Source organism: Haemaphysalis longicornis, unplaced genomic scaffold (genome assembly GCF_048455015.1).
Source record: "Haemaphysalis longicornis isolate Haplotype H1 unplaced genomic scaffold, Haemaphysalis longicornis Haplotype H1 scaffold_3, whole genome shotgun sequence".
Classification (NCBI taxonomy): Eukaryota; Metazoa; Arthropoda; class Arachnida; order Ixodida; family Ixodidae; genus Haemaphysalis; species Haemaphysalis longicornis.
This window is the reverse complement of record NW_027526335.1, coordinates 35,839,689-35,866,558: the sequence shown is the minus strand read 5'-3', so window position 1 is coordinate 35,866,558 and position 26,870 is coordinate 35,839,689. Positions and strand designations below refer to the sequence as shown.

At 49.4% G+C, this 26,870-nt stretch overlaps 1 protein-coding gene and 1 pseudogene across 2 annotated transcripts in view; one reads left to right on the top strand and one right to left on the bottom strand.

Moving 5' to 3' along the window:
• Positions 1-26,870, top strand: part of LOC144174287 (cystinosin-like) — a 190,663-nt gene that overhangs the window by 73,474 nt on the left and 90,319 nt on the right. The window lies entirely within an intron of this gene.
• Positions 12,615-25,576, bottom strand: LOC144173578 (uncharacterized; annotated as a pseudogene).

Sequence of the window (26,870 nt, the reverse complement as noted above, 5' to 3'; positions counted from 1 at the left end):
AGCTATAGAGAGAGAATTCGGTGAACACGGCCCCATACAACTCGTACGGTCAAGCGCAAACTCGGGCTGGGGCACATTAAATTGCAGTGCATACCTGGACACAGCAGCATCAAAGGTAACCAAAAAGCCGACGAAGCGGCTCGTAAAGGCCTTCTTTACCGGAAATACCGCAAGGTGTATTTCACGAAAACAGAAGCTTCTGCCATGGCTCACCACTTAGCGGTGAGTGAAATAAGCCGTCTATGGAGCAACTTACAAAATACCCGCTTGCTTTTTGCGCACTATTGACCCAGAATTCAAGTCGAGAATCCCGAGACGGCTTCCTCGGAACCTGGAAACGTTGCACCATCGTCTACGGCTGAACTGTGCATACACAAATAGCTACCTATTTCGCCTTGGAGCGACGCTTGGGCCTGTGTCGAAACAATTGAACACATTTTATTAGAATGTGCGGCCTGCATGGAACCGAGATCCCACTTCCTTGAAAACATTGAACGTCTAGAACAGGGACCAATTACTCTCAGGGTTATTTTAGGACCATGCATTCGTCCTCGAAGGAGCGCCAATCTCTACAGAGTTTGTTCTTTTATTTGGATGAAATGGGTCTAATTTCAAATTGTAAATTATGTGGCCCAAGCTCAGAACAAAAATATGCATGTAAGTCCGTTATCGCGCCAAGTCCACGTGTTTTTTTTTTTTCTTTGTCTTTCCTGCCTAGTTCTTTCTTGGGCCGTTTCTCCCCCATCCCCAACCACAGCAGAGAAGCATGTAGGCGACTGTAAATGCAGGCAAACCTCTGCTTTTCCAAAAAAAGAGGTCTCTCTCTCTCTCTCTCCTCTCTCTCTCTCTCTCTCTCTCTCTCTCTCCGTCTCTCTCTCTCTCCTCTCTCTCTCTCTCTCTCTCTCTATCTTCTCTATCTATCTATCTCTCTCTCTCTCTCTCTCTCTCTCTCTCTCCTCTCTCTCTCTCTCTCCTCTCTCTCTCTCTCCTCTCTCTCTCTCTCTCTCTCGGGCGGGGGCTCTGGATCACAGCGGTAAAGCGTCGGTTGCGCCGTGCACGCTTGCCAGGGAAGGCTGTGTGTTTAGTGAATGCACGGAGCCTTAATCTTCTCACTGTGTGTGAGGCCGTGGGAGCGAATATTTGTTCGAAGAACAATTCACTTTCTTTAACGACCGGGAGCGATCGCTTGAGGTGAACATGGGCAACAATTTTGCAGACTGATCGATTACGGGGTTTAACGCGCAGAAGCTGCATCTGGGTTACGAGGCGCGCCGCAGTACAGGACCCCGGATTAATTTCGACCACCTGCAGGGGATATTTAACGTGCACCCAAATCTCGGCAAACGGGCGTTTTCGCTTTTCCCCTCCATCTGAAAAGCAGTCACAACGTCTGGGATCGAACCCGCGTCCTTGGGCTCAGAGAGACTTTGTGGTGATTCCTTTTCAAGACGAATGCGCTGTGCGGGAACGTCTGGGCCTGTTTGCCCGTACGCATAAGTTCCCGCTTACAATAAAACGGCAACCGCCGACTACAATGACTCGAAGTCGGCCACGGCCAATAATTCAGTTGCCTGAAAAGCCGACGGAAAAGCCCAACTTATCCCCGCTCGTTTCGGATTCGGGCGAACGACTTAATTCCTAGGGAGCGCTTAAGTGGTAGTTGAGAACTTAATCCCCGACTTCTCACGTTCGACAAACGGTCCCTTGTGTCTTCATGCCATCAGACGGCGGTCAGGAACTCGGCGTCCCTGGCGGCGTCCTCTGCAAGTTGGACGACTTGCATCCCGGGAAGAGAGCGGAGCAATGTGGCCTCCCACTGCTCATTACTGCTTATATGTGGGCTTTAATTGTTCGAAGGGCTGTGTTTTATTGGGGCATTGCCAGATCATGTGAGGTAGAGTAGCTGCTGCAATGTTGCACCGCCTGTCCGTGTACCTATCGGGATAGTTGCGGTGACACAGGGAGGGATGAGGGAACGTATTCGATTGCATCGGTTTGCCATCTGTTTAGTGCTGTGTGGGCAGCAGGGAATCTCAGTCGGCTCAGCCTGTAGTGCCGGGTGATGAGCCAATCAGGGCGAGGCTGAAGCCGCTAGTGGCTGCCCTGCGCCTGTTCTTGGACTGCGTCGGAACGACAGTTGCGCAGACAGCTGTGCGATTCCCGGATGCTGTGGAGCCCTTCTGGGCCTCTTCCGACCAATAACCAGCAAAATGGCCCTGATGTCGCGACCACCGTCCCCTACCGGAAAGAATTCGCCGGTCGTTCATTCTACAATGATATGCTCGAGGTCTCACAGGTCACCTGGCACATTTCAAGCAAAGGGCGCTGAAACCACTTTTGTCATTGTGATCTGTGAGCCAGATATGACGTCACCATTTCGACTATCGGGATATGAACGATTTTTGTCGGATGCCGATGGAAGTACCAGCAAAGTGTTACTCTGCGTTCGCCGTGACTCACCCTATATTATGCACCACGTTCCGGTACATAAGAGTGAATATGTTGCTGTTCAGTGCAATGCAAAACAAACACGTTTTCAATGATAGCTGGATATGTGTCACCCGTGCACGATTCGATAACAATCACTTGGACCTGATTATTCGAGGCTGCCCTGTGCCTCCTATCATTGTAGGTGACTCCAGTGCGCATCATGAGCTCTGGGGAAGCACTGTCAGCACCAAAAAAGGACGACGCCTCGCGAACTTTATCCAATCATGACCAGGACATTTTCAATGATGGTTCAATGGCTTTTTTTTCCAGGCTGCTAACTACAGCAGCTGGCTAGAACTCGCACTCATATATAGCTGCCTTTCGTCCGCAGCTACGTGGTTCGCTGATGTTGACTCCTGACCACGTGCCCACACGTGTGCACTTAATGTGGAATCACCACAAGGTTCACCAAATACACGAGTACAACGTCACACTGACTATCACATGTTTCGTTCTTCTGCGTAATTATCCCGCAATAACTAAGCCTCGGTGACTGATTTCGAACCGAGAATCATCCAGGCAACCAGGGATGCATCACGCGGTGCCGCATACTCCACTAAAGCAAATCCAGGGGATGTTTTGTGCCAGATGGTTCGCGCTAATTGACGTCGATCTGAAAGGAGGTACAGACGGACAAAAGCTATTTCTGATCTGAGAGCATCTCGTTGAGCCGAGGAACTTGTGCGGGGTTATTTAGAGAAGCTTGGCCGACAGCCCTTGGAATCATTCTGTTCTAGCTAGATTACACCCACAGAACCTACTTTCTAGGATATAGCAGACCGTTCGTGCATTGCCGTCTACACCCACTCAGCAGCATCCATTTCGAGCTTTGGCCGTATACGAGAACCGGATGGACACAGATGTTGCCGAAGACTTCTGCATTCACGTTGCAAGGGACAGTGCTACAGGCATGGCCTCATTACAACGCTGTGCTCCTCCAACTGTGGACGCGCCTGGACGCGCCGCCTGGACGCGCCGCCTGGACGCGCCGTTTACGCTGCACAGACTCACTGTAGCGCTTTCCGCTTCAGCTCATAGATCCTGGTCCTGATGGCATCACGTACTGTGCACTCTGTCAACTCGGCACGCAAGAAAAAAAGCTTTCTTGGACCTCTACAACTTCTTTCGGTGTTCTGGGTCTGTCCAAAGCCACTGAAAAAGAGGTCATTTAGTGGCTGTCCAGAAGTCTGGCAAGTTTCCATGTGTCATTTCGTCATACAGGCTCGTGGGTTTGGTTACCTGTGTGAGTAAGGTGATGGGGCATATGGTCCTCGCTCGTCTTGAATGGTTTCTTAAAAGCATGGTTTGTACCTAGACGCCATGACACGCTTTCGCAAAGGATCCTGTTCAATAGACAGTGTTATTGACCCACTACAGCGTGTTTTGGAGCTAGTTGGTACTGCATTTCAAGGGTAGAAAAACTGCGCGCAAAAGACAAGACAATAAGGGAGCGACAGGACGGGCACAGTCTCACACCCAGCTTCATTGAAAAACGAACATGACTATATACCATCTATTGCACTGCGCACAAAGCAACCACTTTTTATCTTTTCTTTTTTCCTTATTAATACACTATCCTATTCAAAACTTCAAACTCTCTCTCAAAATTCAATACTCTCTCTCTCTCTCTCTCTCTCTCGCCCTCTCTCTCTCGGTAATTTTCCAGCCCCGCGTCTCCGTCGTTGTCGGATTCCAAGTGAGCCTGGTTGGTACTGCTTCGTGTGTCATCTCGTTCCCCGGGAGAGACTGGCGTCCAGGTGGATGTGCCTTGAGCGCGAAGCACAACGCCTTTAAGTTCGATAACACAGTGCTAAGACGGGACAAAGAAGAGGCGAGACGAGATGGGGGGCTGAACACATAAGTATGTACCTACAAGCCCGAATTAACACCGTTTTCCACAACGCCTTATCTACTCCGCCACCACCACGGGGGATCTTTTTGCAAGCAAAAATAATGATGCGAAATGAAACGCATGCTTCGCAACCTTGTCGGCCCGATGGCCTGTTGAACAATGCAGTCACGCACAGGATTTTAAACGCATAACCGGCAATGTATGGCTCCCAAAGAGGCGGCTTGCTTGAAAACCTTCCGCTTGCTGGTGATGCAGAGGAGGCGTGAAATATCTCCCGTCTCGCCAAACGGGAGGCAGAGGCACCTCTCCGCAGCCCCGGCGCTCGTGTTCGTTTCACGCCAGAGGGATGAAGCTCCGGCATACCCGGGGAGGAGACGGCGAGCGCCCACAACGTTAATCAGCGCCCGTCAGCTTCGCAGGCGCCTTCGTTGCTGCGGCTGCTGGTATCATCTGTTTCGTCGGCCGGGTGTCACCACCCAGATAAACGAGTACCGACGGATGGCGACAATGTTTAGCCCCAGCCTTGCAACTTGCTGTGCGGGTCTCCCCACGCGCCGCCACTGTACAGCGGAGCTGTTAACGCCGCTCTCCTGGCCCCTTATTCGTGGTTAACGTCCGTGGAGAAACTATGGGCTCCACCAGGACAAGGCCGGTTGTAGCGGCTAAACGAGATTGATCGTAAACGACATCCGGGGGTGGAAAAAACGACAGGGGGGTCGACGAGGCGCTGCATCTTTCCTGTTGGGCCGAAAACTGAATTGTCACACGGCCTGATGTGCGAAGCGCGCCAAACATCTCGTTGGCGGACGCCTCGTCTGCCAGCACACCTGCTTCAATTGAGCTTCGCGATTGAGTGGCCGTTATTGCGACTGGCCATCCGAGCGCAGTCACCGGTGTAGCGGCGTTGCCTTGCTCCGTCCGTTATCGACGCGGCGCAGAGCAGAGCGATGAAGTTCTAGAGCCGACGAAAAGTTGAAGCAACATTTATATAAAGTATGTACAAGGGTAACAAAGGCGTTACATGGCTCGCTCAAAGGCGACAGCACCTCTCCACTCGGTGCCCCCGAAAAGTGCCGCGCTCGCTGTGCTTCCGTGCGCATTTTATACCCTCGGAAGTCCGTTGCAGCTCCGAGAAGTTTGAATCGCTCCAGTCAGGACACTCTCTGGCCGAAGTTTGAAATCCGACGAATGGAGGCGAAGCGGTTGCGTCAGCCGAGCAGCCCCGACGGGGAAAGGGAAGGCGACGCCATCGCCGTCTCAGCGGAGCTGTCTCAGGCATGCAAGTTTGGGCCTGTCGGCCGCGGGCAGTTTGGTCGGGGCTCGAATCGGCCCCGCTGTCGGAGCGTCGCCCCGTGCAACGAAGTTGGGCCGGGCACTCTGGCACAATACCGTGCGTGCCGGCGCGTAGCCGCAGTCTCTTATTCGGTGCAGGGGTACCCGCACATGAGACGTCTTCGAGGCTCTCGAAATAACAAAAAGAGAGCATTCAAGCGCATACGAAGCCTCTTTAAAAGCCTTGCCCCGGAAAAAAATGGCCGCGTATCTGCTCACTTCGCTGCAAACGTCGCTGAAAGACGACAGTCTTCTGCAGCACCTGTCACGTAAATGTCTCCCTTCTCTCCCCAGCCCGACCTCTCACGGTCCCCTCTCCCGTCTGGATGCTCCCACGATAAATGCGGTGGGGGTTTGTTCAAGCCAGTTCAATTCTACGTATTCCACTGCCCATTTGCCATCTAGTCCAACCTTTCGTTTCTGTTGGTATTCTTGGAATTGCGCCACGAGGTCTATGCTCTTGCGCGAGCTCTTTTTGTACTTTTAAGTCGAAGTATTGTTTTCGAGGAGTCTGTTTCATTTGCTACCGCAGCTTGCTGTCATTCTAGATGGTCCGCAGATGTCGCGTCGACAGCGACTCGTGGGCTTAAGCTGGAAATTTGCACTGACTCAACGGCAGCTATTCGGCATTTACGTCCCGTTGCACGGTGTACAAGCCTGGCTGCATGCATTTTCACGATTATGGGCACCTGCCGATGCCCTGTCCGTGTTTTGTGGATTTGCCGGGACATGCTTCCTGCCCACACAGCGGCAGATCACGCCTGCCACTGAAGAGACCTCACACGGCCACTACCGCTTCTTCCAGTATCTACCGTAAAAGAACTGTTGGTGGAAAAAGAGAACCTCCGCCACGCCACGCATGCTTTACTTCCACCGCGTGGAATTGAGCTCCCCAGTGGGCTCACTCGCTGGGAGGAGGTCTTGCGGCGGAGGCTTCGAGTTGGGGTGGTGTTATCCCCAGATTTTTATCCACGCTTGGCCTGCCCGCCATCACGTGCCGTTTATGGACGCCTGCCCCTTCTGTGTGCTTCCTGCGACAGAAGCTGACGCTGAACACCTATTGTGGACTTTCCCAGCTCTTACAAACGCACGAATGAAACACATTCGAGGCATACGGCTCCATCCCGGGAGACCCCAAGATTTTAATCGTTGATTATGGTGGCACCAGCACCAGCCTCTTCCATTTTTGCGTGAAAGTGGCGCGACCTTTAAAACTTCCTCTTATGCCGCAGGGCAATATCTCGCAAAAAAAAAACACCAATCCCACACTAGTTTAAATTCAAAGAACACTTCCTAGTACCAGTCATGTACTGGTGTTTTGTCTAAATACGTCTAGGTATTTTTTTCTTTTGCCCAACAATGTTGTAAAGTATGCAATGTACCAGTTTTAGTGGTCTGTAAAGGTTTTGCCTGTTCTCGCTTGGCCCTATATTAAAGTCTTCTTTCAGAATTCTTTTATATTTTGGCCGGGCAGCTGAACCGAGGAACAGGTTAACATCGAACCGACACATGGAACTAGCCAATCAGGTCGATAATACAGGCGATAAAAGAACATTCGTGTCTAGTGCCGACAAGGCGATATACACTCCCTATCAAATAAGATTGCCTGCGCCACGAACAAAAGAAGGGGAAGAAAACACTTCCCTTCGAACACAGATAACACAGCCGGGCGCTACCAGGCGCTGAAAACAAAACGCACAAGTAAACAAAACAGAAGACCTGGTTAACAGCAATATTTGTATAGGACCATTGCGAGGGTGATGAGCATTGCGTGCCTTGGGAGGCGGTCTGGTAATATCTCGTAGAAACAACCTACCTGGTAGGGTTGGGGCGAGGCGTTGGACGTGGGAGGTTCGTTATGCTCCGATAAGCTTTGAAAGGTTGTTATGTAGTGCGAGCTAATACGTTGTTGGTTTTAGGGACACGCTGGTACGCCAACAGGTGCCTCGTACGCTTTAAGGATGAGAGCATCAAGCCTGCTGCGTTCGCTTGGCTTCAGGGCAACGAAAGCGGCAATGTAGTTTAGTTTGGTGAGTTGCATGGCCTGGACAAGTGTACAGACGTCTTGCTCTTTGAGGCCGTGCTTCTGGCTGCCTATTCCACGAATGGGGTGGGCGAGTTGGGCAATCGTCCCTTGTAGTTGTGATAGAAGTGGAACTCCGGAACTACCGCTATAGCAAGGCACGCCGAGGATCCGACGGTTGCTCCCTTTGGGACTTTGAAGACCACCTTTGTAGATTTCAATGTCCCGTGTTGGTGGGGCTTCACGGCCTCTCATGCGCACCTTGAGCACCTAGAGGATTGATTGATTGATTGATTGATTGATTGATTGATTGATTGATTGATTGATTGATTGATTGATTGATTGATTGATTGATTGATTGATTGATTGATTGATTGATTGATTGATTGATTGATTGATGTGTTTAACGCGCCGACGCAACGCAGGCGATGAGGTGCGCCGTAGTGGAGGGCTCCGGATTAATTTTGAGCTCGTACACACGGCGTTTTTGCTTTTCGCCTCGACCAGAAAAGCGGCCGCCGCGGCAGGGAATCGAATCCGGGTCCTCATGCTCAGCAGCACAACGCCTTAGCCACTGAAGCACTGCGGGGGTCACCTAGAGGACCGATTTAGAGGGTTCATATGTGAGTCCTTAAGGTTGGAGATATGCTAGTGTTTCGTCCGCCACTTGCTGAAGGGCGTCTTGTTGGTCCCTAGTGGAGCCAGTGGTTGTCCACAAAATGAGGTCACCCGCGTAGAGTAAGTCCAGAGTCCGCAGTGTGCGGTAGTGAGGTTTGGAAGAGTGTCATTATCGAATGAGCGCTTTACCCCCAGAGCGAGGATTCCTTTGGGAATAGTTCTACTGAGATTCCCTATGACTTGCTCTTTCAGCTTAATGAGGATATCTTCCGTTGAGGGTTTGGGTGGAAACCAAGCATCGTGAGGAAGTAGAGGTGTTGAGCCTAAAGGCAGGCGGGGAGACGTTGGTGAACCATGTGCTCGATGAGCTTGCCCACACACGACGTGACAGCGATGGGTCTAGGGCTCGCTGCAGAGATTGGTCGGCTAGCTTTAGGGATAAGGGTGGTGCCCGTATGCCTCCACTGCGCTCGAAGAGCACCATCTTCCAGTGATGATTGTATAGTTTAAGAAGGAAGTCTGGGGTGCCTGTTCCACACAAATACGGTCTGACATGTCTTCAGATGCTGAAAGAGTTTTGACGAGACTGTCCACATGAATCAAAACGTCTTCCTCCGAAAGTTTCTGAGTAGATGGTCCCACTTGTTTGCAAGTTGCTCGAGATAGGGTGTCCGCAATGGCAATACTTTTACCCGGGACGTGCGTCGGCGTGTAAGAGCACCTCATGAGACGCATCCTAAACCTTTGAATTCCTGAAGGCAGGAAGTCTAGAGGATAACTACCAACCAGGGGAAGGAGAGGCTTGTGGTCCGTCTCGAACAAGAATGCCAGATCTGTCAGGAACTCGTCGAAGCGTTCTGCTGCCCCCGTCAAGGCCAAGGCATGTTTTTAAATTTTGTTCGGTTATTGCGAGTGATCGTGAGGCGCATGCAACAGAGCGTGTTTCGCCGGATGGCTGATCCTGGAGGTGCACTCCGCTAAACCGTTGTGATGACGCGTCCGCTAATACAATTGTTGAATACCTTGGGTTGTGCCTTGCCGTACGACCTGAGTATGCTCTTTATCTTCGAATTCAATTAAATTGAGTTTATTTCCCAACCATGTTGCAAGAAGACCGGGAAAAAAAGCTGTTGAAACAGCTTGAAGGACCCTGGCCACCTTACACACAGAGCTGCCTGTCAAGCATGACGAGAAAAATTACAGAACAAGTGCAATGAGCTACAAAACAAGTAAAACATCTAGTGCACTATTACAAAAACAAGTTTAGTACAAAACAAGTGCAGTACAGCTATCAATAAAAATTAGAGAAATTAGGAATGTTAGGTACAGCATCAAAGCAAATCTCATTACGCTACTTTGGGCTTACACATCATATCACGCAGCCGTCTGAGTGAAAGCGTTGAAACGGCGACTTTTATTTTAAGGAAAACAGTATTTAAGACTGTAGGTAATAAGTGCCAGCACTTATTTACGTTCCAAGGTTCTGGTGTGCGGGACTTGTAGACTCCAATGTTCTCTTCTAATCCAGCAAGCCCGGTTAGAACATCATCATTACTGATTAATCCTAATTTATAAGAACGAAATAGCTTATAGTTATACATGGAAATAATTGGAAGAATGTCAAATTTTTCAAAAGCGTCAGCAGTGTGTCAGAGATAACGAAGGTTGCGGAACAAACGAATGACCCGTTTTTTTTTTGCAAAACTGTGAGCTTGAGCAAGTCTTTCATAGTTAAGAATGCCATAGTTAACAAGACTTCTATAGTTAATCAAATACAAAAATAATGAGTTATACAGAAGCTTGTTGATTGATATTGCAAGATAAAAAACAGTGGCGGCGTACAATGCCGATTGTCCTTGACAGTTTGCTGGCAATATATGTAATATGGTTATCCAAATCATATTTCCGTTAAAGTGTAGCCCAATTGTTTTAAAAACTGCAATACTTTTATTTCTGTGTTGTTTAACTTCATATGAAGTAGCCCAATTATTTTCTTGTGGGGATGAAAGAGAATTGTCTCAGTTTTACTGACATTGCATCTTAAACTATTCTGAACAGTGCAATAATTAATTTTTGCCAGCGTTTCACTTGCGCTAGTTGCGAAATCTATACCAGAGTTTAACATTTAGCAAAACAGCGCAAAACACGGTACAAAGGGAAAAAAAAGACGTATTAAGCGCTGACTAACAACGCTTGTGTGCGCCTTGTCATCCATTTGTACCGTGTGTCGCGCTGTTTTGTAGAAATGTACCAACTTGCCCAACTACAAACCCTGCTGCGATACCAGAGCTGCCTGAAAAGTATCATCTGCATATATTATATATTTTGCTGCTTTGTCAGTAATTACTACCTCATTAATGTAAAGTATAAAGAGAAAAGGTCATAAGATGCTTCCTTGGGGAACATTTGACGTAACTGGCTTTACCAGCGAAGATTAATTTCCCATGGCTACGAACTGGCGCCGATGTTGCAAATAAGAAGAAATTAAAGCATAATAACCATGCCTCTAATACCATAATGGTTGAGGTTTTCCAGGATAATTTTGTGATTGATTAGATTGAAGGCCTTCGAGAAATACAGAAACAATACCAGTACAATTTTTTCTTCTTCAAAGTTCTGTAATATAGTAAATTCTTTTTGAGCAAGATGAGCCAGTTCAGTCGATTTCTGCTTGCAGACACCGTACTGAACAGGATTTATGATTTTTAATGGTTGATAAATGATAATAGATGGTTTAGCAAAATTATTTCTAAGCCTTTAGAGAAAACAGGCAAAGCTGATGTGAGGCGATAGTTATAGTCTTGTCGGTTTTATCAGCCCTTTTGAATATTGCTGTTACCTTTGCAATTTGCGTACTATCGGGAAAAATTGAAGATGACAAGCTTAAATTAAAAATATGTGTGAGATATCTCTCGATAACGTCGATCACACATTTGACAGGTACTCATTTGAATTCCGAACTCATCTATCGCTTTGCTGTTACTTAATGTCAAACAGGCTGTGATAACTTTATTGACCTCCACTGGTTCGAAAAAGATTGTTTTGTCATTCGCGGAGTGCCTATAGTTCAGCTCAACTTTATTATATCCCTTGAAGGGAACGGAGAAAAAAAAATCATTGAAAGCAATCGCCAGTGTGCTTCCTGTTAGCTCTTTACCATCTTGTATGAATTTTTTAACCGAATGTTGTCATCTTGTCAAAGCTCTCCTTTTGTAGAAGCCCCCACGACCATTCGCCGCCCTTGTGAAGTAGGTTGCGTAGCGGAGCCGACACAGATGCAGCATCGGGCAGAAATCTTGATGGTTCATCATCCCAAACAGAGAACGAACTTATGAAACGTTCTCAGCGTCCGAGCGCACACCATTGACGTCTAAAACCATGGCAAGAAAAGTAACGCTTGCGACGGTAAAACGGCACTTCTCTTTGTTGAGGGTGACGCGCTTTTCTTGCGAGTATGAGTCCCTAACCGAGTAGCCACACCATCCCCGGGGTGACGAAAGGCCCACGTCGCGGCGCCTGAAAACGTCGTCTGCCGGTATCAATAAACGTTTATTCAATCAATTTCAGTCTTGCAAGCAACTTTAGCAAACGTGTACCAAGTTCGGCCATGTCCTTGCTATACACTCAAATATCGTCCAACATTATCTAGACATCCAGAAATCTCCGTGAACTTTCTCTGAAATATTTCCAGCGACGATGTGGCCCCGAGTAGTAGCCTGCAGTAGCTGTACCGCCAGTACGGAATTGTGGCGAGCTCTTGGCACTCCTTTAAAAGAAGTGTTTGGTAGAGTACAGAGCTGGCGTCCAGCTTTAAAAACAAACAAAAAACACTGCAATCCTGGAAGATTCCCATAACCTGCTTCGTTGTGGGTAATTCGCGGCGCTTTCTCCTTGCAAACTTATTCAGTTACGTCAGGTAAACGCAGATCATTACCCATTTGGACTGTTTTTGTACAGCTTATTCGAACTTCAAAGCCGCGCATGCGTTCTCCGTTGATTGCACCGAGCGGCAATGTAACCAACGCTGCTCAACAGCCAAGCGCTGCCCCTCGAAAACTGGCGCCCGCAGTCGGACACGACAGCAGAGCAGCGACGATTAGGCATTACCACATAGGGCGTGGCGGGGCAGTGCGCACGCATCACCAGAACGCCGCTCGTTGCTTCCCGTCGGCGTTTCGCCGCGATGAAATTCGGCGTAAAGTCCCCAAAATTACTTAATTCGGTGACCTCTCCCGTGCTCCATTTACTCGTAAACCTGTATGTCCGTTTCTGCTTTAAAGCCGCGATGGACATTTCCGGTCACGCGAATTTATCGAGCTCTTTCAGCTCTACTTGTTGCTGCTTTACGGTTTCAGTAGCACGCGCCCTTGGCAGGGCCGTGTTTAGCGTTAGATTCGGATCCATTTGCAGCTCTTCCGAAAGAGCTTGGCCTGCGAGGTCCACCACGAAGCGGTCTTCAATGAGGCGTTCTTTCGTGTGGTCAAACTCGCACCTGTTTACTGGTCTGTGGAGCTCGGTCGAAAAGTAGCCTACCGTTTCGCCGTGCTGCATTCGGCGTTGGTTGAAACGAGCGCTCTCGAATACCGTGTTCTTTGTGTGCACAAAATATCCTTGAAATTTCGCCTTCACAACGTAAAAATTGTTCGTTTCTTCATACTTTCTATCTAACACACGAAGGATCTCTCCCGACTTTCTACCCATCGTATAAAGGAGTGTTCTTACTGAAACTTCTTGCGGCTTCTTATGCAGAGCCTAAGGGTACCGGTAGTCGTCAAATTCGTCTATCCAGGCGGGCGAGTCTGCAGCATTGTGGAAGTCGGCTTTGGCGACTTGATTTCCGCCATCACCCGACAATGACGGTCGTTCTTGTTCCTTGCTTCGACGGTGGGCTCTGCTCCGGTTTCCGCTGTTAGTCAACTCTTCTTCGCAAACTGTTCGAGGGATCCGCCGCCTATCCCACTTCTGACACAATGTCAGACAACTCTCGTGTGACGACCAAGAATAATCCTTGTTTATTGTTCGGATCCAAAATATGCCCACTCTGAACGGTCACATGACTTCCCTGTAACAACAGAAAGGCCACACGCAGCAGGCCTGCTCACATCACAACGATGTCACACGTACCTGGAGTCATATACTTTTTCGAGGCCTCCTTGATAAAAGGTGCGTCCAGATTGTGGTTGGTTAGTCCAGTATACGGCTGGGTGGGCGGGGTACGATGGGGGGAGGCAGGGCCAAAGTGGTGATCGCGTAGGGAGTGGATAACGGCTTGCAGAGAAAGGTCGACGTTGTGTACGAGCTGGAGAATTTTGGTGTGGGCGTCGTTCGAGAATGAAAGCTGTCCTTAAGGTAGTGGAGTCTTTTCCAAGTTTGTTTTCTGATTAAGGTTTCTTTAAGTCGGTCGCAAAAGGATCAGCCGGGTTTCCCACCCAGCTTTTGCAAGCAGTGGCAGAAACGTTGCATTGAAAGTTAAAACAAACCCTCAGAACGCCAAGAGCGCCCGAATCTCGTGACAATGTGGGAAAGAAAACCGTAGTAATGCCTTACTACCATGTTTTGTCACACAACTTAAAAAAGGTCGCACTAAGGTCTTGATATTTTGATATTTTGATGTACGTTTTATATTTTAGGCCCGCAGAAAGCTTCCAGGCTTGTGTGCTCGCATTGACAAGGAGCCAAAGGAAGGTGTCTGTCAAACACAGCACCACACCGAATTCGCTGAATGCACAGGAGGGGTAGTTTATTCAATTTCCTTGTCATGCAAAAGGGTTTACAGTGGCCTAATGGGCCGGTGCCTTAACGACCGCATGCGCGAGCGCTCTAAGAGCCTCATTAATGGCACAGGAAGTCACTTGGTGCAGCACGTGCGTGAGTGCAAGTGCACTCTGGATTTGAAAAAAATATGTTCATTGTGGAGCGGGGTGCTTCGAAGAATGAACGAGAACTGGTAGAGGCCTTCTTGATCAAGAAAGGAGGAGAAAAATGCATCAGTGAGCCTTAACTGACATTAACTGATAAGGAGATAGCGTTTCTTAATGCAGCCTAGGATGACAAGTGTGTGAGAGAGAGTTCTGTGGTGATCTTGATCTTGAGTTTTCAAAGGAGTGAGGGGTGACCCTGTGCCTGCGTTGTTTTGGGTAAAAAAGTATTTATGGGAGTTTCTTTGAATAAAATTTTGTTGTAAGTCGAGTGACTGTCCTTGTCCTTGCTTCCTTAAAGCAAGCACTGGGAGTGCCGCAATGTACCTCGACACAAGCGCTCCAGGCCACCGGAGTCACCAACACACTGGAGGAGCTCCTAAGTGCGCAGCGCCTAGGACAGTTCCACCTACTCCGTAGCACCGACCAAGGCAGGTCCATCCTGCGTGATCTCGGCTACTCTGCGGACCCACCACCATCAGCATCTCAGGAAGAAAGATGCCTCTCCCTTGAACACCGAGCACGCATCACCATCACTCCCCTGCCAAAGAACATGGACCCCCACGGTCATACTGAACGGCGCCACATCAGGACTAACGTCCTCTCGACAACGCTGCAGCACCCCGGCCCGTCAAGCACGTTTACTCTGTTGACGCACATCCTGGGGAAGTTTAGGGAGGCGTCACGGCTGTCGTCGGACCCCTAAACTACGAACTCGTCACGATCGAAGCAGGTGTACATACTATCGACGGCCTAGAAACTCGATCTATTGCACGAGCCATATACACCGCTACCACCCATATAGTTCGTCCGCAAACACCCATCATCACCGTCACCGATTCGCAAGCCGCCTGCAGACAATTGTCAGAAATGACCTGCACCACCGCATCCCGCCTCATCAAAGACGCGCTCGACTACAAACAGTACACGTTCCACATTATTTGGACTTCTGGGCACGAGGGTTAGGCAGGAAATGAGCGGGCACATACGCTCGCCCGAGCAACTATTTACCGGGCACCTGACCAGCTCTCGTCAACCTTAGGCGATGCACAGCCGTCTTTCAGCCCGCGCGAATACCTCGGGTCTTTTCGCGCGCAGCACGAAAGGTACATCCCTCCCCACATCGTACACTCACAAGGCGGCAGTCCGTCCTCCTCCGACAGATTCAGACTAACATATTACCCACTGAACATCTCACACATCGCTTTCGAAATTTACCCGGCACCCCAACTTGCTCGTTCTGTGGAGGTCACCCAAACATGTTCCACACAATATGGATCTGCGATCGACATCCAAAGTTAACCCGCATCCCGAATCCAACTCTGCCATCCTGGGAGGCAAGCCTGGCTGACCCCAGCGCTGCGACACAGCTCCTGCTGACGTCCAGAGCGGAGGAAGTCATGGCCACAGCTTCCCAAGACGGCGCCCTGCAGACTAAGGGTGCTTAGGAAAATAAAGTTTGCTTCCTTTCTTCCTTCCTCTTATGTAGAGTGTTTCTATTGGTTTTACCCTGAACAGTGCATTACGGCGAGAGAAGCCCATACAAATCATATTCCTAATCAACACGCCACCAGAAAGTTATTTCTACGGTGCTCCATAGCAGGAGGGCAGTAACGACATATTTTTTAAGCTAAAACCGATTGCGCCTTTAGCAACCACCACAGCGAGAAGCTACTGCGACGAATAGCCAACAGCGAGTACAAGCGCAATTGGCGATGAGATGTTTGAGTGGCGCCCCCTGGCTCTGACGTCAGCTTAGGGGCTCGGGCCGCTGTCGTCTGCTACACTCCGCTTGTGAGGGGCAGCAGTGCCTGCGCTATAAATCGCCCGCTTTGATGCTTTAGGGCATCAAAAAGCGTGTTTCTAGTAATCCAGTTATTTTTGCCAGCTTCTGACACATCTGAATAACTTCAGTCTGTATCCACCACAAGTTTGCAACACTTGAAGAGAGAGAGAACAACCTTCTTGAGAGCCTCGGTCAGAAGATTGTTTATAACTCGTCCTTCCTTGCTTATTCGCGGGGTTCAGCGCTCAGAGCTCCTCGATAAGTGTTCGAAATGCATAGGCTTCCCTGAATTGTTTTTGAGATGCTCTTATGAAGACTCAATAGTCTAATGCTATGCGCCCAGCGGCGGGTCCCTCCGTATTCACGTGCATCGCACAGCAGGAAATAAAACGGACGTCTTCTATTTCTTTCATTGTTGTTGACTAGTACCAGATAAATGTTTTTTTTTTCTTCTGTTCCCAACGCACTAGTTTTTCTGCACCATCACAAATGTCTTATTAGCACGTTTGGGAATGTAGGCTCACGAATATTATATATATATATATATTTTTTTTTTTCTTAAGGCTGTATGGCATACATTCCCTTTTTCACAAATTGGCTTTCGCTATGAATGCGTGCAAAAAGATGCATATCCGCAGCGTGCGTTGCGTATTCACATGCAAATACAAAGAGAAGGTTTGTGCTACGCCACTGCGATCGCGCCCCAGGCAACGTTGTCCAGAGTACTCGAAGGCAGCTTTTGTGCTCTGAATTTCACTCGTAACCATCGTTATCACAACGAACTGACTCTCAACCCGACCAATTATGACATGATTACGGTGTTGAAGGCTTGATGTACACGCTAACAAACACAATAAATAGCATACGTGCATATATTACTGCAATCGAAACCGATAAATATTTCCTAGCAGCTCTTTATCGTTTTCCAACGCTTCCAGGTGTAAAAAATAAATCGTGGTCTACTCGGGATGACGTCCGATGGATTGAAGAGGATTACTCTTACTCTCTTGTCCTGGACTGATGACCCAGCCCACTAATCAGCTCGATTTTAAAGTTAAAGTTTCCCCCTCCTCCCGCTCCTCATCTTCCATATTCTCTTGAGTGCAGTTTTCCTATAACACATATCTGAATATTGGGAAGATATGGCTGCAGGAAATGTAAAAAAATAGCCCCCCAGGTCTGAACAAGCATAGTGTCACTGCATCTTTACCGTAGACGTGACTTGTTTTGATCAATGAACCTCCATATTGGTTGGAAACCTGGTATAAAGCCAGCACACGCCTGTACTTACAGAAGGTTATTTGGAACTCAATTTACATTTTTTGCGTGCCATAGCGCATGTCGGCATACTTTAATGCCATGACAACGTAAAGTGATGTGATGCAACACTTTCGAGCGTTCGGCAAGGTTGCAAAAACTGTTCTACCTTACATATGATTACCGGGAATCGCAACGCCTTCTGCCAAAGCCGACAGCCCCAAAGGCCTGGAATTTGTTTTGGTCTTGTATTTTCGTTGCTGTCGGTTACTAGCACCTGGCTGTTTTCTTTGTTAGAAAGATTGCTCAATAAAGAAGCTGACGCCTAGCTCCGACTCTTCCCGCTCCGCATAGGACCGGCTTCGCAAGGATTGGGGTGACGCCGGCAATGTTTCTTCCGTAGCGGTATCCAAAAGTATACTTAAACTCACGCCCTGAGCTAGTTTATGTGATTTTAAGTCTGTTGTTATGGTAAAAAGTTGCGCACTCGCAAAATCTGGTGCGCACAAGCATCAGACGTCAACTGAGCGCAAAGAAATAGCGGGGAGAGCGAGCCCGAGTGAAGCAGACGACATATGCGAGGATCCCTAAGCTGACGTCACGGATGCGCGCTTCGCAGCGCCGCCCGTGGTCGAGCTCACCGCCAATAGCGGCGCTCACCGCGGTAAGCCACACAAATGGCGCGAGTAGCGCGAGTGCACTCGCAAGTGGTGAGCGGGGCTCACTGCGCGTGGGGCTTCCACTCACTAACACTCACACTCGCCAGTCCAAAACTATGGCGAGGCTCACTCACCACTCACTCATGAGTGGTGAGGGGGGGGGGGGTGAGTGAGCCGACCAACCTATGGGCCTGACGCTACTGACGCCGACCGCAATTCAGTGGCAGACACATGTGCGAGCGCGAGGTCAATGTCCGGGCGCTAACCGGGCTGACGCCATTTTGAAGAATGCGGGACGCACGCAGCGCGTGCGCTTGCGGCGTTTCTTACGTGAGGGGGGGGGGGGGGGGGGGAGGGGGTGGAGGTAAGCTGAACCCGTATGCCACTATACCTCTAGCCACCACCCCACATTTCCCGCAATCAACACCACCACTGACGTTACCGCTCCAGTGCTGCCACTGGCATGCGGCCACCCGCCATCCGACTGCCCTTGCACGCGGCAAGCTTTCAACACGTCACGCAAGTGCATACCTCAAAATGAAGTCCGTTCTAGGCTGTCCCACCAGCAGCTTAGGGATTAAATTTGATTCAACGTACGTTGTACGAAATGGTTGCAGTGCGAACTTCCTAAAAGATATTTCCACCAACACGGGAGATATGCACAGGGCACTCAGCTGGGAAATTTCGTGTTGCGTACTCCTTTAAAGCGGCTCGTATATTGTTGCGTTTGTTTCTTTCTTTTCTGCACTGCTTTGGGGTTGTGCAAGAGAAATGACTTATAGTGCATGCTGTGCGGAGAAACCAGAGGAATGTGATATATCCGCGGGAAAGCCAACTTTTTGTATCGATGCCTAGAGAAATTTGATATTTCATGGCAGAGAAGGGATAAGAAATTTGATATCAGCGAGGAAAATTACTACGATAACTCCGCGGAAGGTACCTTGTGTTTTTGAGGCTGGAGCGAGTTGCGTGAGAAGGAAGAGCTTTGTGGGGAAGTATACCCAAAAAAATGGCGCACGCGGAAAGGAAAGAAACGATCCGGCAGATTGCGTTGGAATATGATTATATTCATCAAAATCCTTACGGGGGAAATATGAACTTTTCCGAAGCCCTAGGGTTTAACGAGAGCACAGAGAGAGTAAACTGCAAGACTGTAGGGGCAACTAGGAGAACACTACAATGCTGGTGGGAAAAAAGCACGGGCGGGAATACAGCTATTACCTGTAAGATATGCCTGTAATGACGGCTACCTATAAGGACAGGATGGCTATTACCTGTAATGACGGCTATTACCTGTGACATTTATTTTAATCCTGCCGCTAATAACAGCGATAAAGTTTACTATTACCGGGGATACCTGGAACTTTGTACGAAAGTGAGAGTTGTACTTTGTAAGAAGCTTATATGTTGTACCTTCAGTTTATCGCTCTAATACTTTTTCTTGAACTTTGCGGCCTTGCCGCCACCACGTGACCAGCCTCCTAGACAGCACCCTGCAAAGCCCGTTCCGCTCGTCGGCATCGCCAAGAGCCCCATGTTCGCCCCCGTCGGTGTCTTCATTTCACAATGAGTCTGGCGTTGCATGTGCGGCAGCGCCGCAGCCTAACCCGGCTTGGTGCTGTGGTTTTTCTTTCCCGGCGCGTGCTGCTCCGGCACTGCTGTTTCCCATGCCCATAAACAAGCCTGCGAACTCTCCTACCAGGCCTCTGAGGAAACACCGAGTCTCCTTCCCCTGCTCACATTTCAAGACATCATTCAACATTGCTGCACTTCAAGACAACATTTTCCACCTCCTCACCCGGAGCTTACTAAAACAGAGGAATTAATACTCCCGAGACTTCAGACAAACACCTTCCCTCGTCCAACTTGGCTATGGCTACATCGGATGTACACCACCCAATGCCCTGCCACCTGTAAATTCTGCCCTAATCCATGCGGCCTATACACACATGATCTTGGGGTGCGTACACAACTCCGCCCTCCCACCTTTACCCACTTCCCTTCCCCTCCCTGAGCTGTGGGAGAATCTGACGATTAGCGCCGGCTTGGATGCACAGCAACTCCTGGTGTCCAGGGCTGAGACAGCAAGGTCGTCCCATGATCTCCTGGACTGAGGGACCATTCTCACGTCACCAGGCTCACAATAAAGTTTTTCTCCTCCTTTTCCCCGGCGCGTATACAGCGGGCTTGCACTCCCATTTTCTGTGGGGTTATCTGTACTTCGCAACAATTTTTTGCACCTCGCGCGCTCGACGAAACAGGAATGTCAAAGGCTTTATCTTTTTTTTTTTTATTTATGAGGTTTAACGCGCCGACGCTACACAGGCGATGAAGCGCGTTGTAGTGGAGGGCTCCGGATTAATTTTCACCACCTGTGGTTGTTTAACGTGCGCCGAAATCTCGAATACACTGGCGTTTTTGCTTTTCGCAAATCCTTAAAAGAATCGTAACGTAGATACATTATCTTTGGTGATGTGATACACGTTACCACCTCGATGCAGAGAAGATGCCGTTATGGATGAAATTATTAATCACTTACTACTCACTAACTCACTCACTCCCTTACACACGCACTTAAAAGACTAGATTTGGGCGAAGTAAGGATGAAAGTCTTGTGCAAATCTTATTCCGCAGGTTACAGGCTTGAAATTTGGAAAATTTATTCCTGGCATGACGAAAATGCTTATTAACATAAGCTTTCTATAAATATTATAAACTCACTGACCAAGGGACCTCCGTCCCTCCGTCTGTGTGCTTCTCACGTGTTATATACACTTTGTACCAGTAAACTCATTCTGTTCTGTTCTACAAAGAAAAAGAGAAGAAGCTCACCCACTATCGCAATTGAGATGCGAAGACTGAGGAAACAGCGGAGTTGATGGTCTTCCCTAGCTTTAACTTGGCTGTTCTTAGGTCTGTTCTCACATCACAGATCAGCATTGTAAGCCCTAATTCACACAGCCGTTTTTCGCCCCGTCACGTCACCGTCACGTCAACGTCTTCCGTCATGGGCGACGGTTTCTCGGGTAATTTCCCTGACCTAAAAAGCATCCCACATACAATCCGTCAATGCCTCATTGTCCCTCCTCTACCACGCAACATGCACCCTGTGCACCACGCGGCGAGACGAGAGGCCAAATCCAGAGCCATTTCGAGGCAATACGGAAACGAATCCGACACTGCATACACGGATTGTGTCACACACCCCGGGATTCAGGCCACGACCACTGTTGTAGTCATGAAGAAACAACACCACACCAGTCTCACTATACCACACCACAACCCACTGCAAGCGGAGGAAGCGGCCATCGCTCTCGCCGTGAGTCAAACCACAGCCACTGTCATCATCACCGACTCGCGCAGGCGTGCCGAAATTTCACCAACGGAAGAATTCACCGCACAACCCTCAAGATTCTTGCACAACGCCCTCGAAACCGTTCCATCAAGATCATCTGGGCCCCCGCTCATCTCGACGTTCCGGGCAACGAGACCGCCCATCTCCTGGCTCGAGAGCTATCCCGCCGAGCCGCTGTTGCCGGAAGTGAGCCTGAGCGCATGCACATCGGATGGTCACGTACCAATAAATCACACAACACTACCGACTAGAGTGACAGCATTACCTCCCAGTGCACAAACAACTCCCGAGAGAGCTAGAGCGACTCCTCCGTGCCCTTCAAACGAACACTTTCCCCCACCCCACCAGAAGTCACATTTTGGCTCCTACCTGTTTCCCCTCGCAGTGCCGCTTCTGCGAGGCCCCCGGGACACTTTATCACATTGTAGGAGGCTGCGACCAAGCCCCACTTCCCCGCCCCAATCCCTATCCCACCCATGAGCTTTGGGAGAGCGCCTTGGCCAGCTCCACCCTCGAGGATCAGCGTCAGCTGGTCGAGAGGGCTGTGGACGCGGCCCGAGCTCAAGGCGTCCTGGACTAGGGAAGCCACACCGAAGACTCCGTTTTATTGTATTTTTTTCTCAATAAAGAAAGTTTATTCTCTCTCTCTCTCTCGCTGAAAACGGCGCGGCGGTGACGGGAAGCCGAGCTACGTTTCCGTTCCGTCAATGCGACGGGACCACGTCCCGTGGTAAACCAGCTAATCAGAAAACAAATTTTTACGGCTAAATTTAGCGAAAAGTGAGCACACGTAAAAATCTAAGCCATTTTCTTTGCTTTTCAGATTAAGCACGCTCAATTCTAGGCTAAACTGATCACTAGGCAGACGACCCTGTACACTGACGGAGAGCTCCAGTACGAACGCTACTCCGCTTACGTCTCCGTCGCGGTTTCGTGACGTGACGGCGCCGGGACGGAGAAGGTGACGGCTGTGTGAATGAGGGCTAAAAGATCACGCATTAACTTGGTGAGGCTGACCAACCAAGGCCTAGCGTTGTCAGTTAAAATTCGCTCAAAGCCGTGAGTTGCTCCATTTCTGGTAGCCACACGGGCAATGTCTCCTGAAATTTAATAGTTTCCACAAAGCAACCTACGCTTTACCTGAAATACTGCTTTGAAGAACGGTCATCAACGTCAGGCCCAGTGGCATGACTAAGTCATAAGGCACTCCTTCCCCTTTATCTACGGTGAGATACCTTATACCATCAGGCTGTAGCGGGAAATCCGTAAAAAGTGCCCTCTGCATAACATACCAAAAACATACCACCCCCCCCCCCCCTACCTCCCCAATGCAAAAGAACATGGTATATTGTCTCTGGTGGCTTGCAACTAAGACGATCTGTCCCCATGGTACAAAAAGCTATCTTTTCTTCTGTGTATGTCCGTACTAATAATGTTCCCGTGTGTAAATGAAACAAAATATTGTCGGGTGATTCGTTTTGGTCGTATTTGACAAATTTCGGCAGTGCTAGCGCTTGTTTCGTCCACACCGATCTTGGAGGCGAGGTGAATTATGCTAATACTGCAAGTGATGTAACCAAAGCTCCCTTATGTAAGCCAAGAAAAGCTATCGCGCTTCATCGTTCCCTCTGTGCAATCTTTGGTAGCCGCGAATGAAATTGAATGCACCGCTAGATTTCTGGCGTTGATAAACTTTGTTCGTTATGCACCGATCTTGCAGACAAGCCCATCTTGCTAACACTACAAGCGATGTAACCAGAGCTCCCGTATTTAACTGGCAAAAAAATTCGTTCCGTATTAATCGGCAGCGAACTCGCAGCCGCTCGGGGTGGATCGTGCGCTGGGTCCCTTTCATGCACCGCGCACTGTTTATCCAAAGAAAGCGCGTCATCCCTATTTCATATTTGCCGCGCTTTCGAGGCGCTTTTTCAAAGAAAGTGCTACGAGTTGTGCCGCGCCTCCGCCAGATGGCGCCACGGGTCCCGCGACCGAGAGAAGACGCAGTGAAACATCCCCCTCGCGAGGGGCACGATCAAATGCAGAGCATTTCCGGGGGCGCACGACGTTAAGTAGTTTGCGTTACGTTAATGTTGTTGCACTTGTGGCAACTGCTGACGAGAGAGCGCTCGTCAGCAGTAATTTGAATGAGTCAACGATATAAGGCGCGTTAGTAGCGTCCCATTCTGTCGGCTTTGTGGCGCAGTGGGTAGAGCACCATGTACATTGCGTTCCGCCCGCAGGGTCGAGAGATCGAAACCGGGCGCCGGATAGTATTTTTTTATATAGTAGGGAGGGGTGCGGTGCGGACTACGGACGTCAACGCGGGTGACATCGTGAGTTACTGAAATGCTCTGCATTTAAAAGACGAGCCCTGGCTGTACCTGCAGTCTTTTCGACCTTTTCAGCACACCCTGGTCGGGTCCTCCACAATACAAATCTTTGTACGAGGGCCCAGGCAATACAACATCCACAATATCATTGTACGGGGTTTTCCCGCTTCACTGTGCTTGTATAATCGTTAGAAGAAAAAAACGTGCACGCAAAAATTTCTCACTCCCAACTACATGATTTCAGACTCAGGTTGCATGGGCAAAAGTTCGCGTTTCAACTACCTCTCTGTCAAGAAAAAGGCCTCAATTTTTTTTTTCGGGAAACAGGCAAAGTGAGTGTTCCAGAAGTAGCAGCTCTGTGTATCAATTCTGAGGCCAGTTGCCCAGTCTGAGGATGACCAGTGACCAGCGCGAGCAAGTAGGAATGCCACTGAGAAAGTTGTCACGAAATGTACAAAAGAGGTATTTCCAAGAAGTTCCGGCGACTTCATGAAAAGTAGTTCTTAAGGCTTGAAAAAGTCTTAAAAGCACTTGAAAAGCGGTTCTTAAGGCGTCAACGATGAGTTGTTGAGGGGTTCTTGGTTTAACTCCTTGACTAAAGAGTCTCTAATAAATTTGGATCGTCTTGTGCAGGCAACTTTTACCCTTCCAATAACCGTTTTTGTCCTTCGTGAGATGTCATTAATGACTGATTGAAATCAAATCGAGTATGGTGTCCTCTTACTGCGTATTGAAAGGGAGTATTCATCTGGCATCGCCACAGAAATACGCAGTGGGAGCGAGCGATGAGTGAAGAATTCTTGCTGCTAGCCTGAAGTCTCTAAAAGGTCTCCAACACGACGTTAACACACACGCACACTCAGTTAAGAATTTTGCCAACATTCTTGGCTATTCCCCTCTCTCTCTATCTCTTGGATCTGCCGCCATGTTGTTCAATAAATGGGGGGAGAGAGAAACCCGTTATTTGGTCGGGAGTACTCTTGCCCAAGTGGGAGTGCAGGCGGTCAGGGGTGCTTGTGGTCCGAGACATCTTGGTAAGGTGGGGATAAGCCGTTTGTGTTCCATGTAGGGTGTACAGAGCCGGCACACGGCTCCATACTGCTCGCGCTAGATCGCTTTCGATAGAATGGTGTGCAAATGACAGACAGCGTGCAGGAGTCCAGTGTATTGTACGACCCGTGGACACTGGGCGGAGGGCTGGTGGTTGGGGATATGAATTTTGGAGAGGGCTATGGTAGGTGCTGAAGATCGCTGGGTGTAGATGGTGTGAAGTAGGGACATCTATGTGAAAGTGCTGGGGAAGCTGTTCTTGCTGTGGCGAGCTTTGGAAAAGTATTTGTTGGTGAAGATTTCCGTTCATACAGGAAACCCCTGCCATCTACTGATATCCTCAAATATCTCAAAGGTCAGGATTAGCAGCAGGATCTTTATTTAAGCCATTAAACAACCACCTCTGTGCTTTGGCGAGAAGTCAACTTCAACAGAGCAAACGGAGGTCCGTTTGTCATCGTTGCTACATTAGTCTTGGTGAAAGGCTGCAGTGCTATGTTTGGCCGTGGTACTACAGTGGCTATTCTAGCCACTGTAGTGGTACACAGTGTTCAGTCAAGTTCGCCTCAGTTATGAGGCGAAACTGGCTGGATTTCCATTCGAGTTCCCAGAAGTGTCTCCGTCTCCGGTATGCGCAAAAAACATTGCATGCTTTAATAAACTGACAGCTTATTGTAGCCCTTCTCTGTCTTTCCTTCCCCGTCGTTCAGGACTGCTTTCGGTCCCCGAAGACCTGAGGGAGCGGAAGAGTCTCAGAAACAACGCGCACGTGCCACACAGCCGAGAAGCGTCACGTGCTTTGCCGCGGCGCTCCGACAGTAGCCGAGCTCTCCCGGCACGAGTTCCGAGACGAGAGAGCGTGCACTCACCCAGGGTGGCGAGCACGAGCCGCGGCCAGGCGCGCATACTCCAGGGAAGGCCGCATGCGCGCGATGCGTCAGGAGGCCGGCGCCGCTCACATGGCCAACCGCGGCGCTCTGCCTTTGGCAGCGAGCGGCGCCGCTCTCACGTGTGTTGGGGCAAGACCGGAAGCAAGACGACGGGATACGGAACTGCGTAACTTGGGGCCACTTCCGACTCCTCCCAGCGCACAGCCACCCAGCGGCGGGACGTTCCCGCCAAATCGATCGAAGTTACCCATAGACGAGAGATACGTTTTAACGAGCGGCGTCGCGTGGCAAATTCGAAGCCCATTCGTGAAAAGGTAGAGGCAAGTTGCTCCAACCCGTGCCTGTGCGATGTCACGATAGCGTGGTGGATTTTATTGTTTATTGCCACCGTGCCTTCGCATGCTCAAATCAGGCTTCCCTCGAGCTCCAAACGAAATCTGAAGCTCGCTGTCGTCGGTCATGCGTACCAAGCACGCAAAGAACGTGAGCGTCACCACGGGCGCTTGCCTTGGTCGCACCTTCAAGTACTGCGCCCATGAAGCACAAAAACGCTATCCGCAATCCGACATTAATCGACACATGACCATTCCATCTTCCAATAGTTGTTTTATCCAAAGAGCTATTGATACGAGCAATCATGACACGGTCGTGCAGCTGTGGTGTGTGCTAATGCGACGCTCCGAGCCTTCCAAGAAAAGTTCTTTTTGACATCCGTGGGCAGCGTCTTGTTGTACGCCTCATTAATTTGTCTACCTCAGAAGAACTTCTTTTCAATGAGTTTTCAATGAGTTCAAGGGTGTTAGTGTGGGCATACCCCCTCACCTTCTCTTCGCGGCGACTTCCTGATGCGATTTATGAAAGCATAATCATCATCATCACCATCACCCTATCTAGATCCACTGCATGACGAAGGCCTCTCCCATTGACCTCCTCCCGCTGCTGTCCCGGGCTGCCCGAGTCCATTATTTGCTTCCGATTTTTCGCATCCCGTCTCTCCATCGAGTTAATGGCCTTCCACTTCTTCTATCCCCGTCTCTCGGCGCCCATTCTGTTACCCTCGTGGTCTACCTGTTGTCAGTTGGTCTCACTACTAGGCCAGACCAAGTCCATTTCTTTTTCTTGATTTGAACTATGATATCTTCTACTCGAATTTGCTCCCTAATTCAGGTAGCTCTTTTCCTCTCCCTAAACGTTAATCCTATCATTATTCTCTCCATGGCACGTTGGGGGGATGTAAGTTTGCTTTCTATGTAGTTGTTTAGTAAGGCGCCAAGTTTCCGCTCCGCAGGTCATTACCGACAGGATGCATT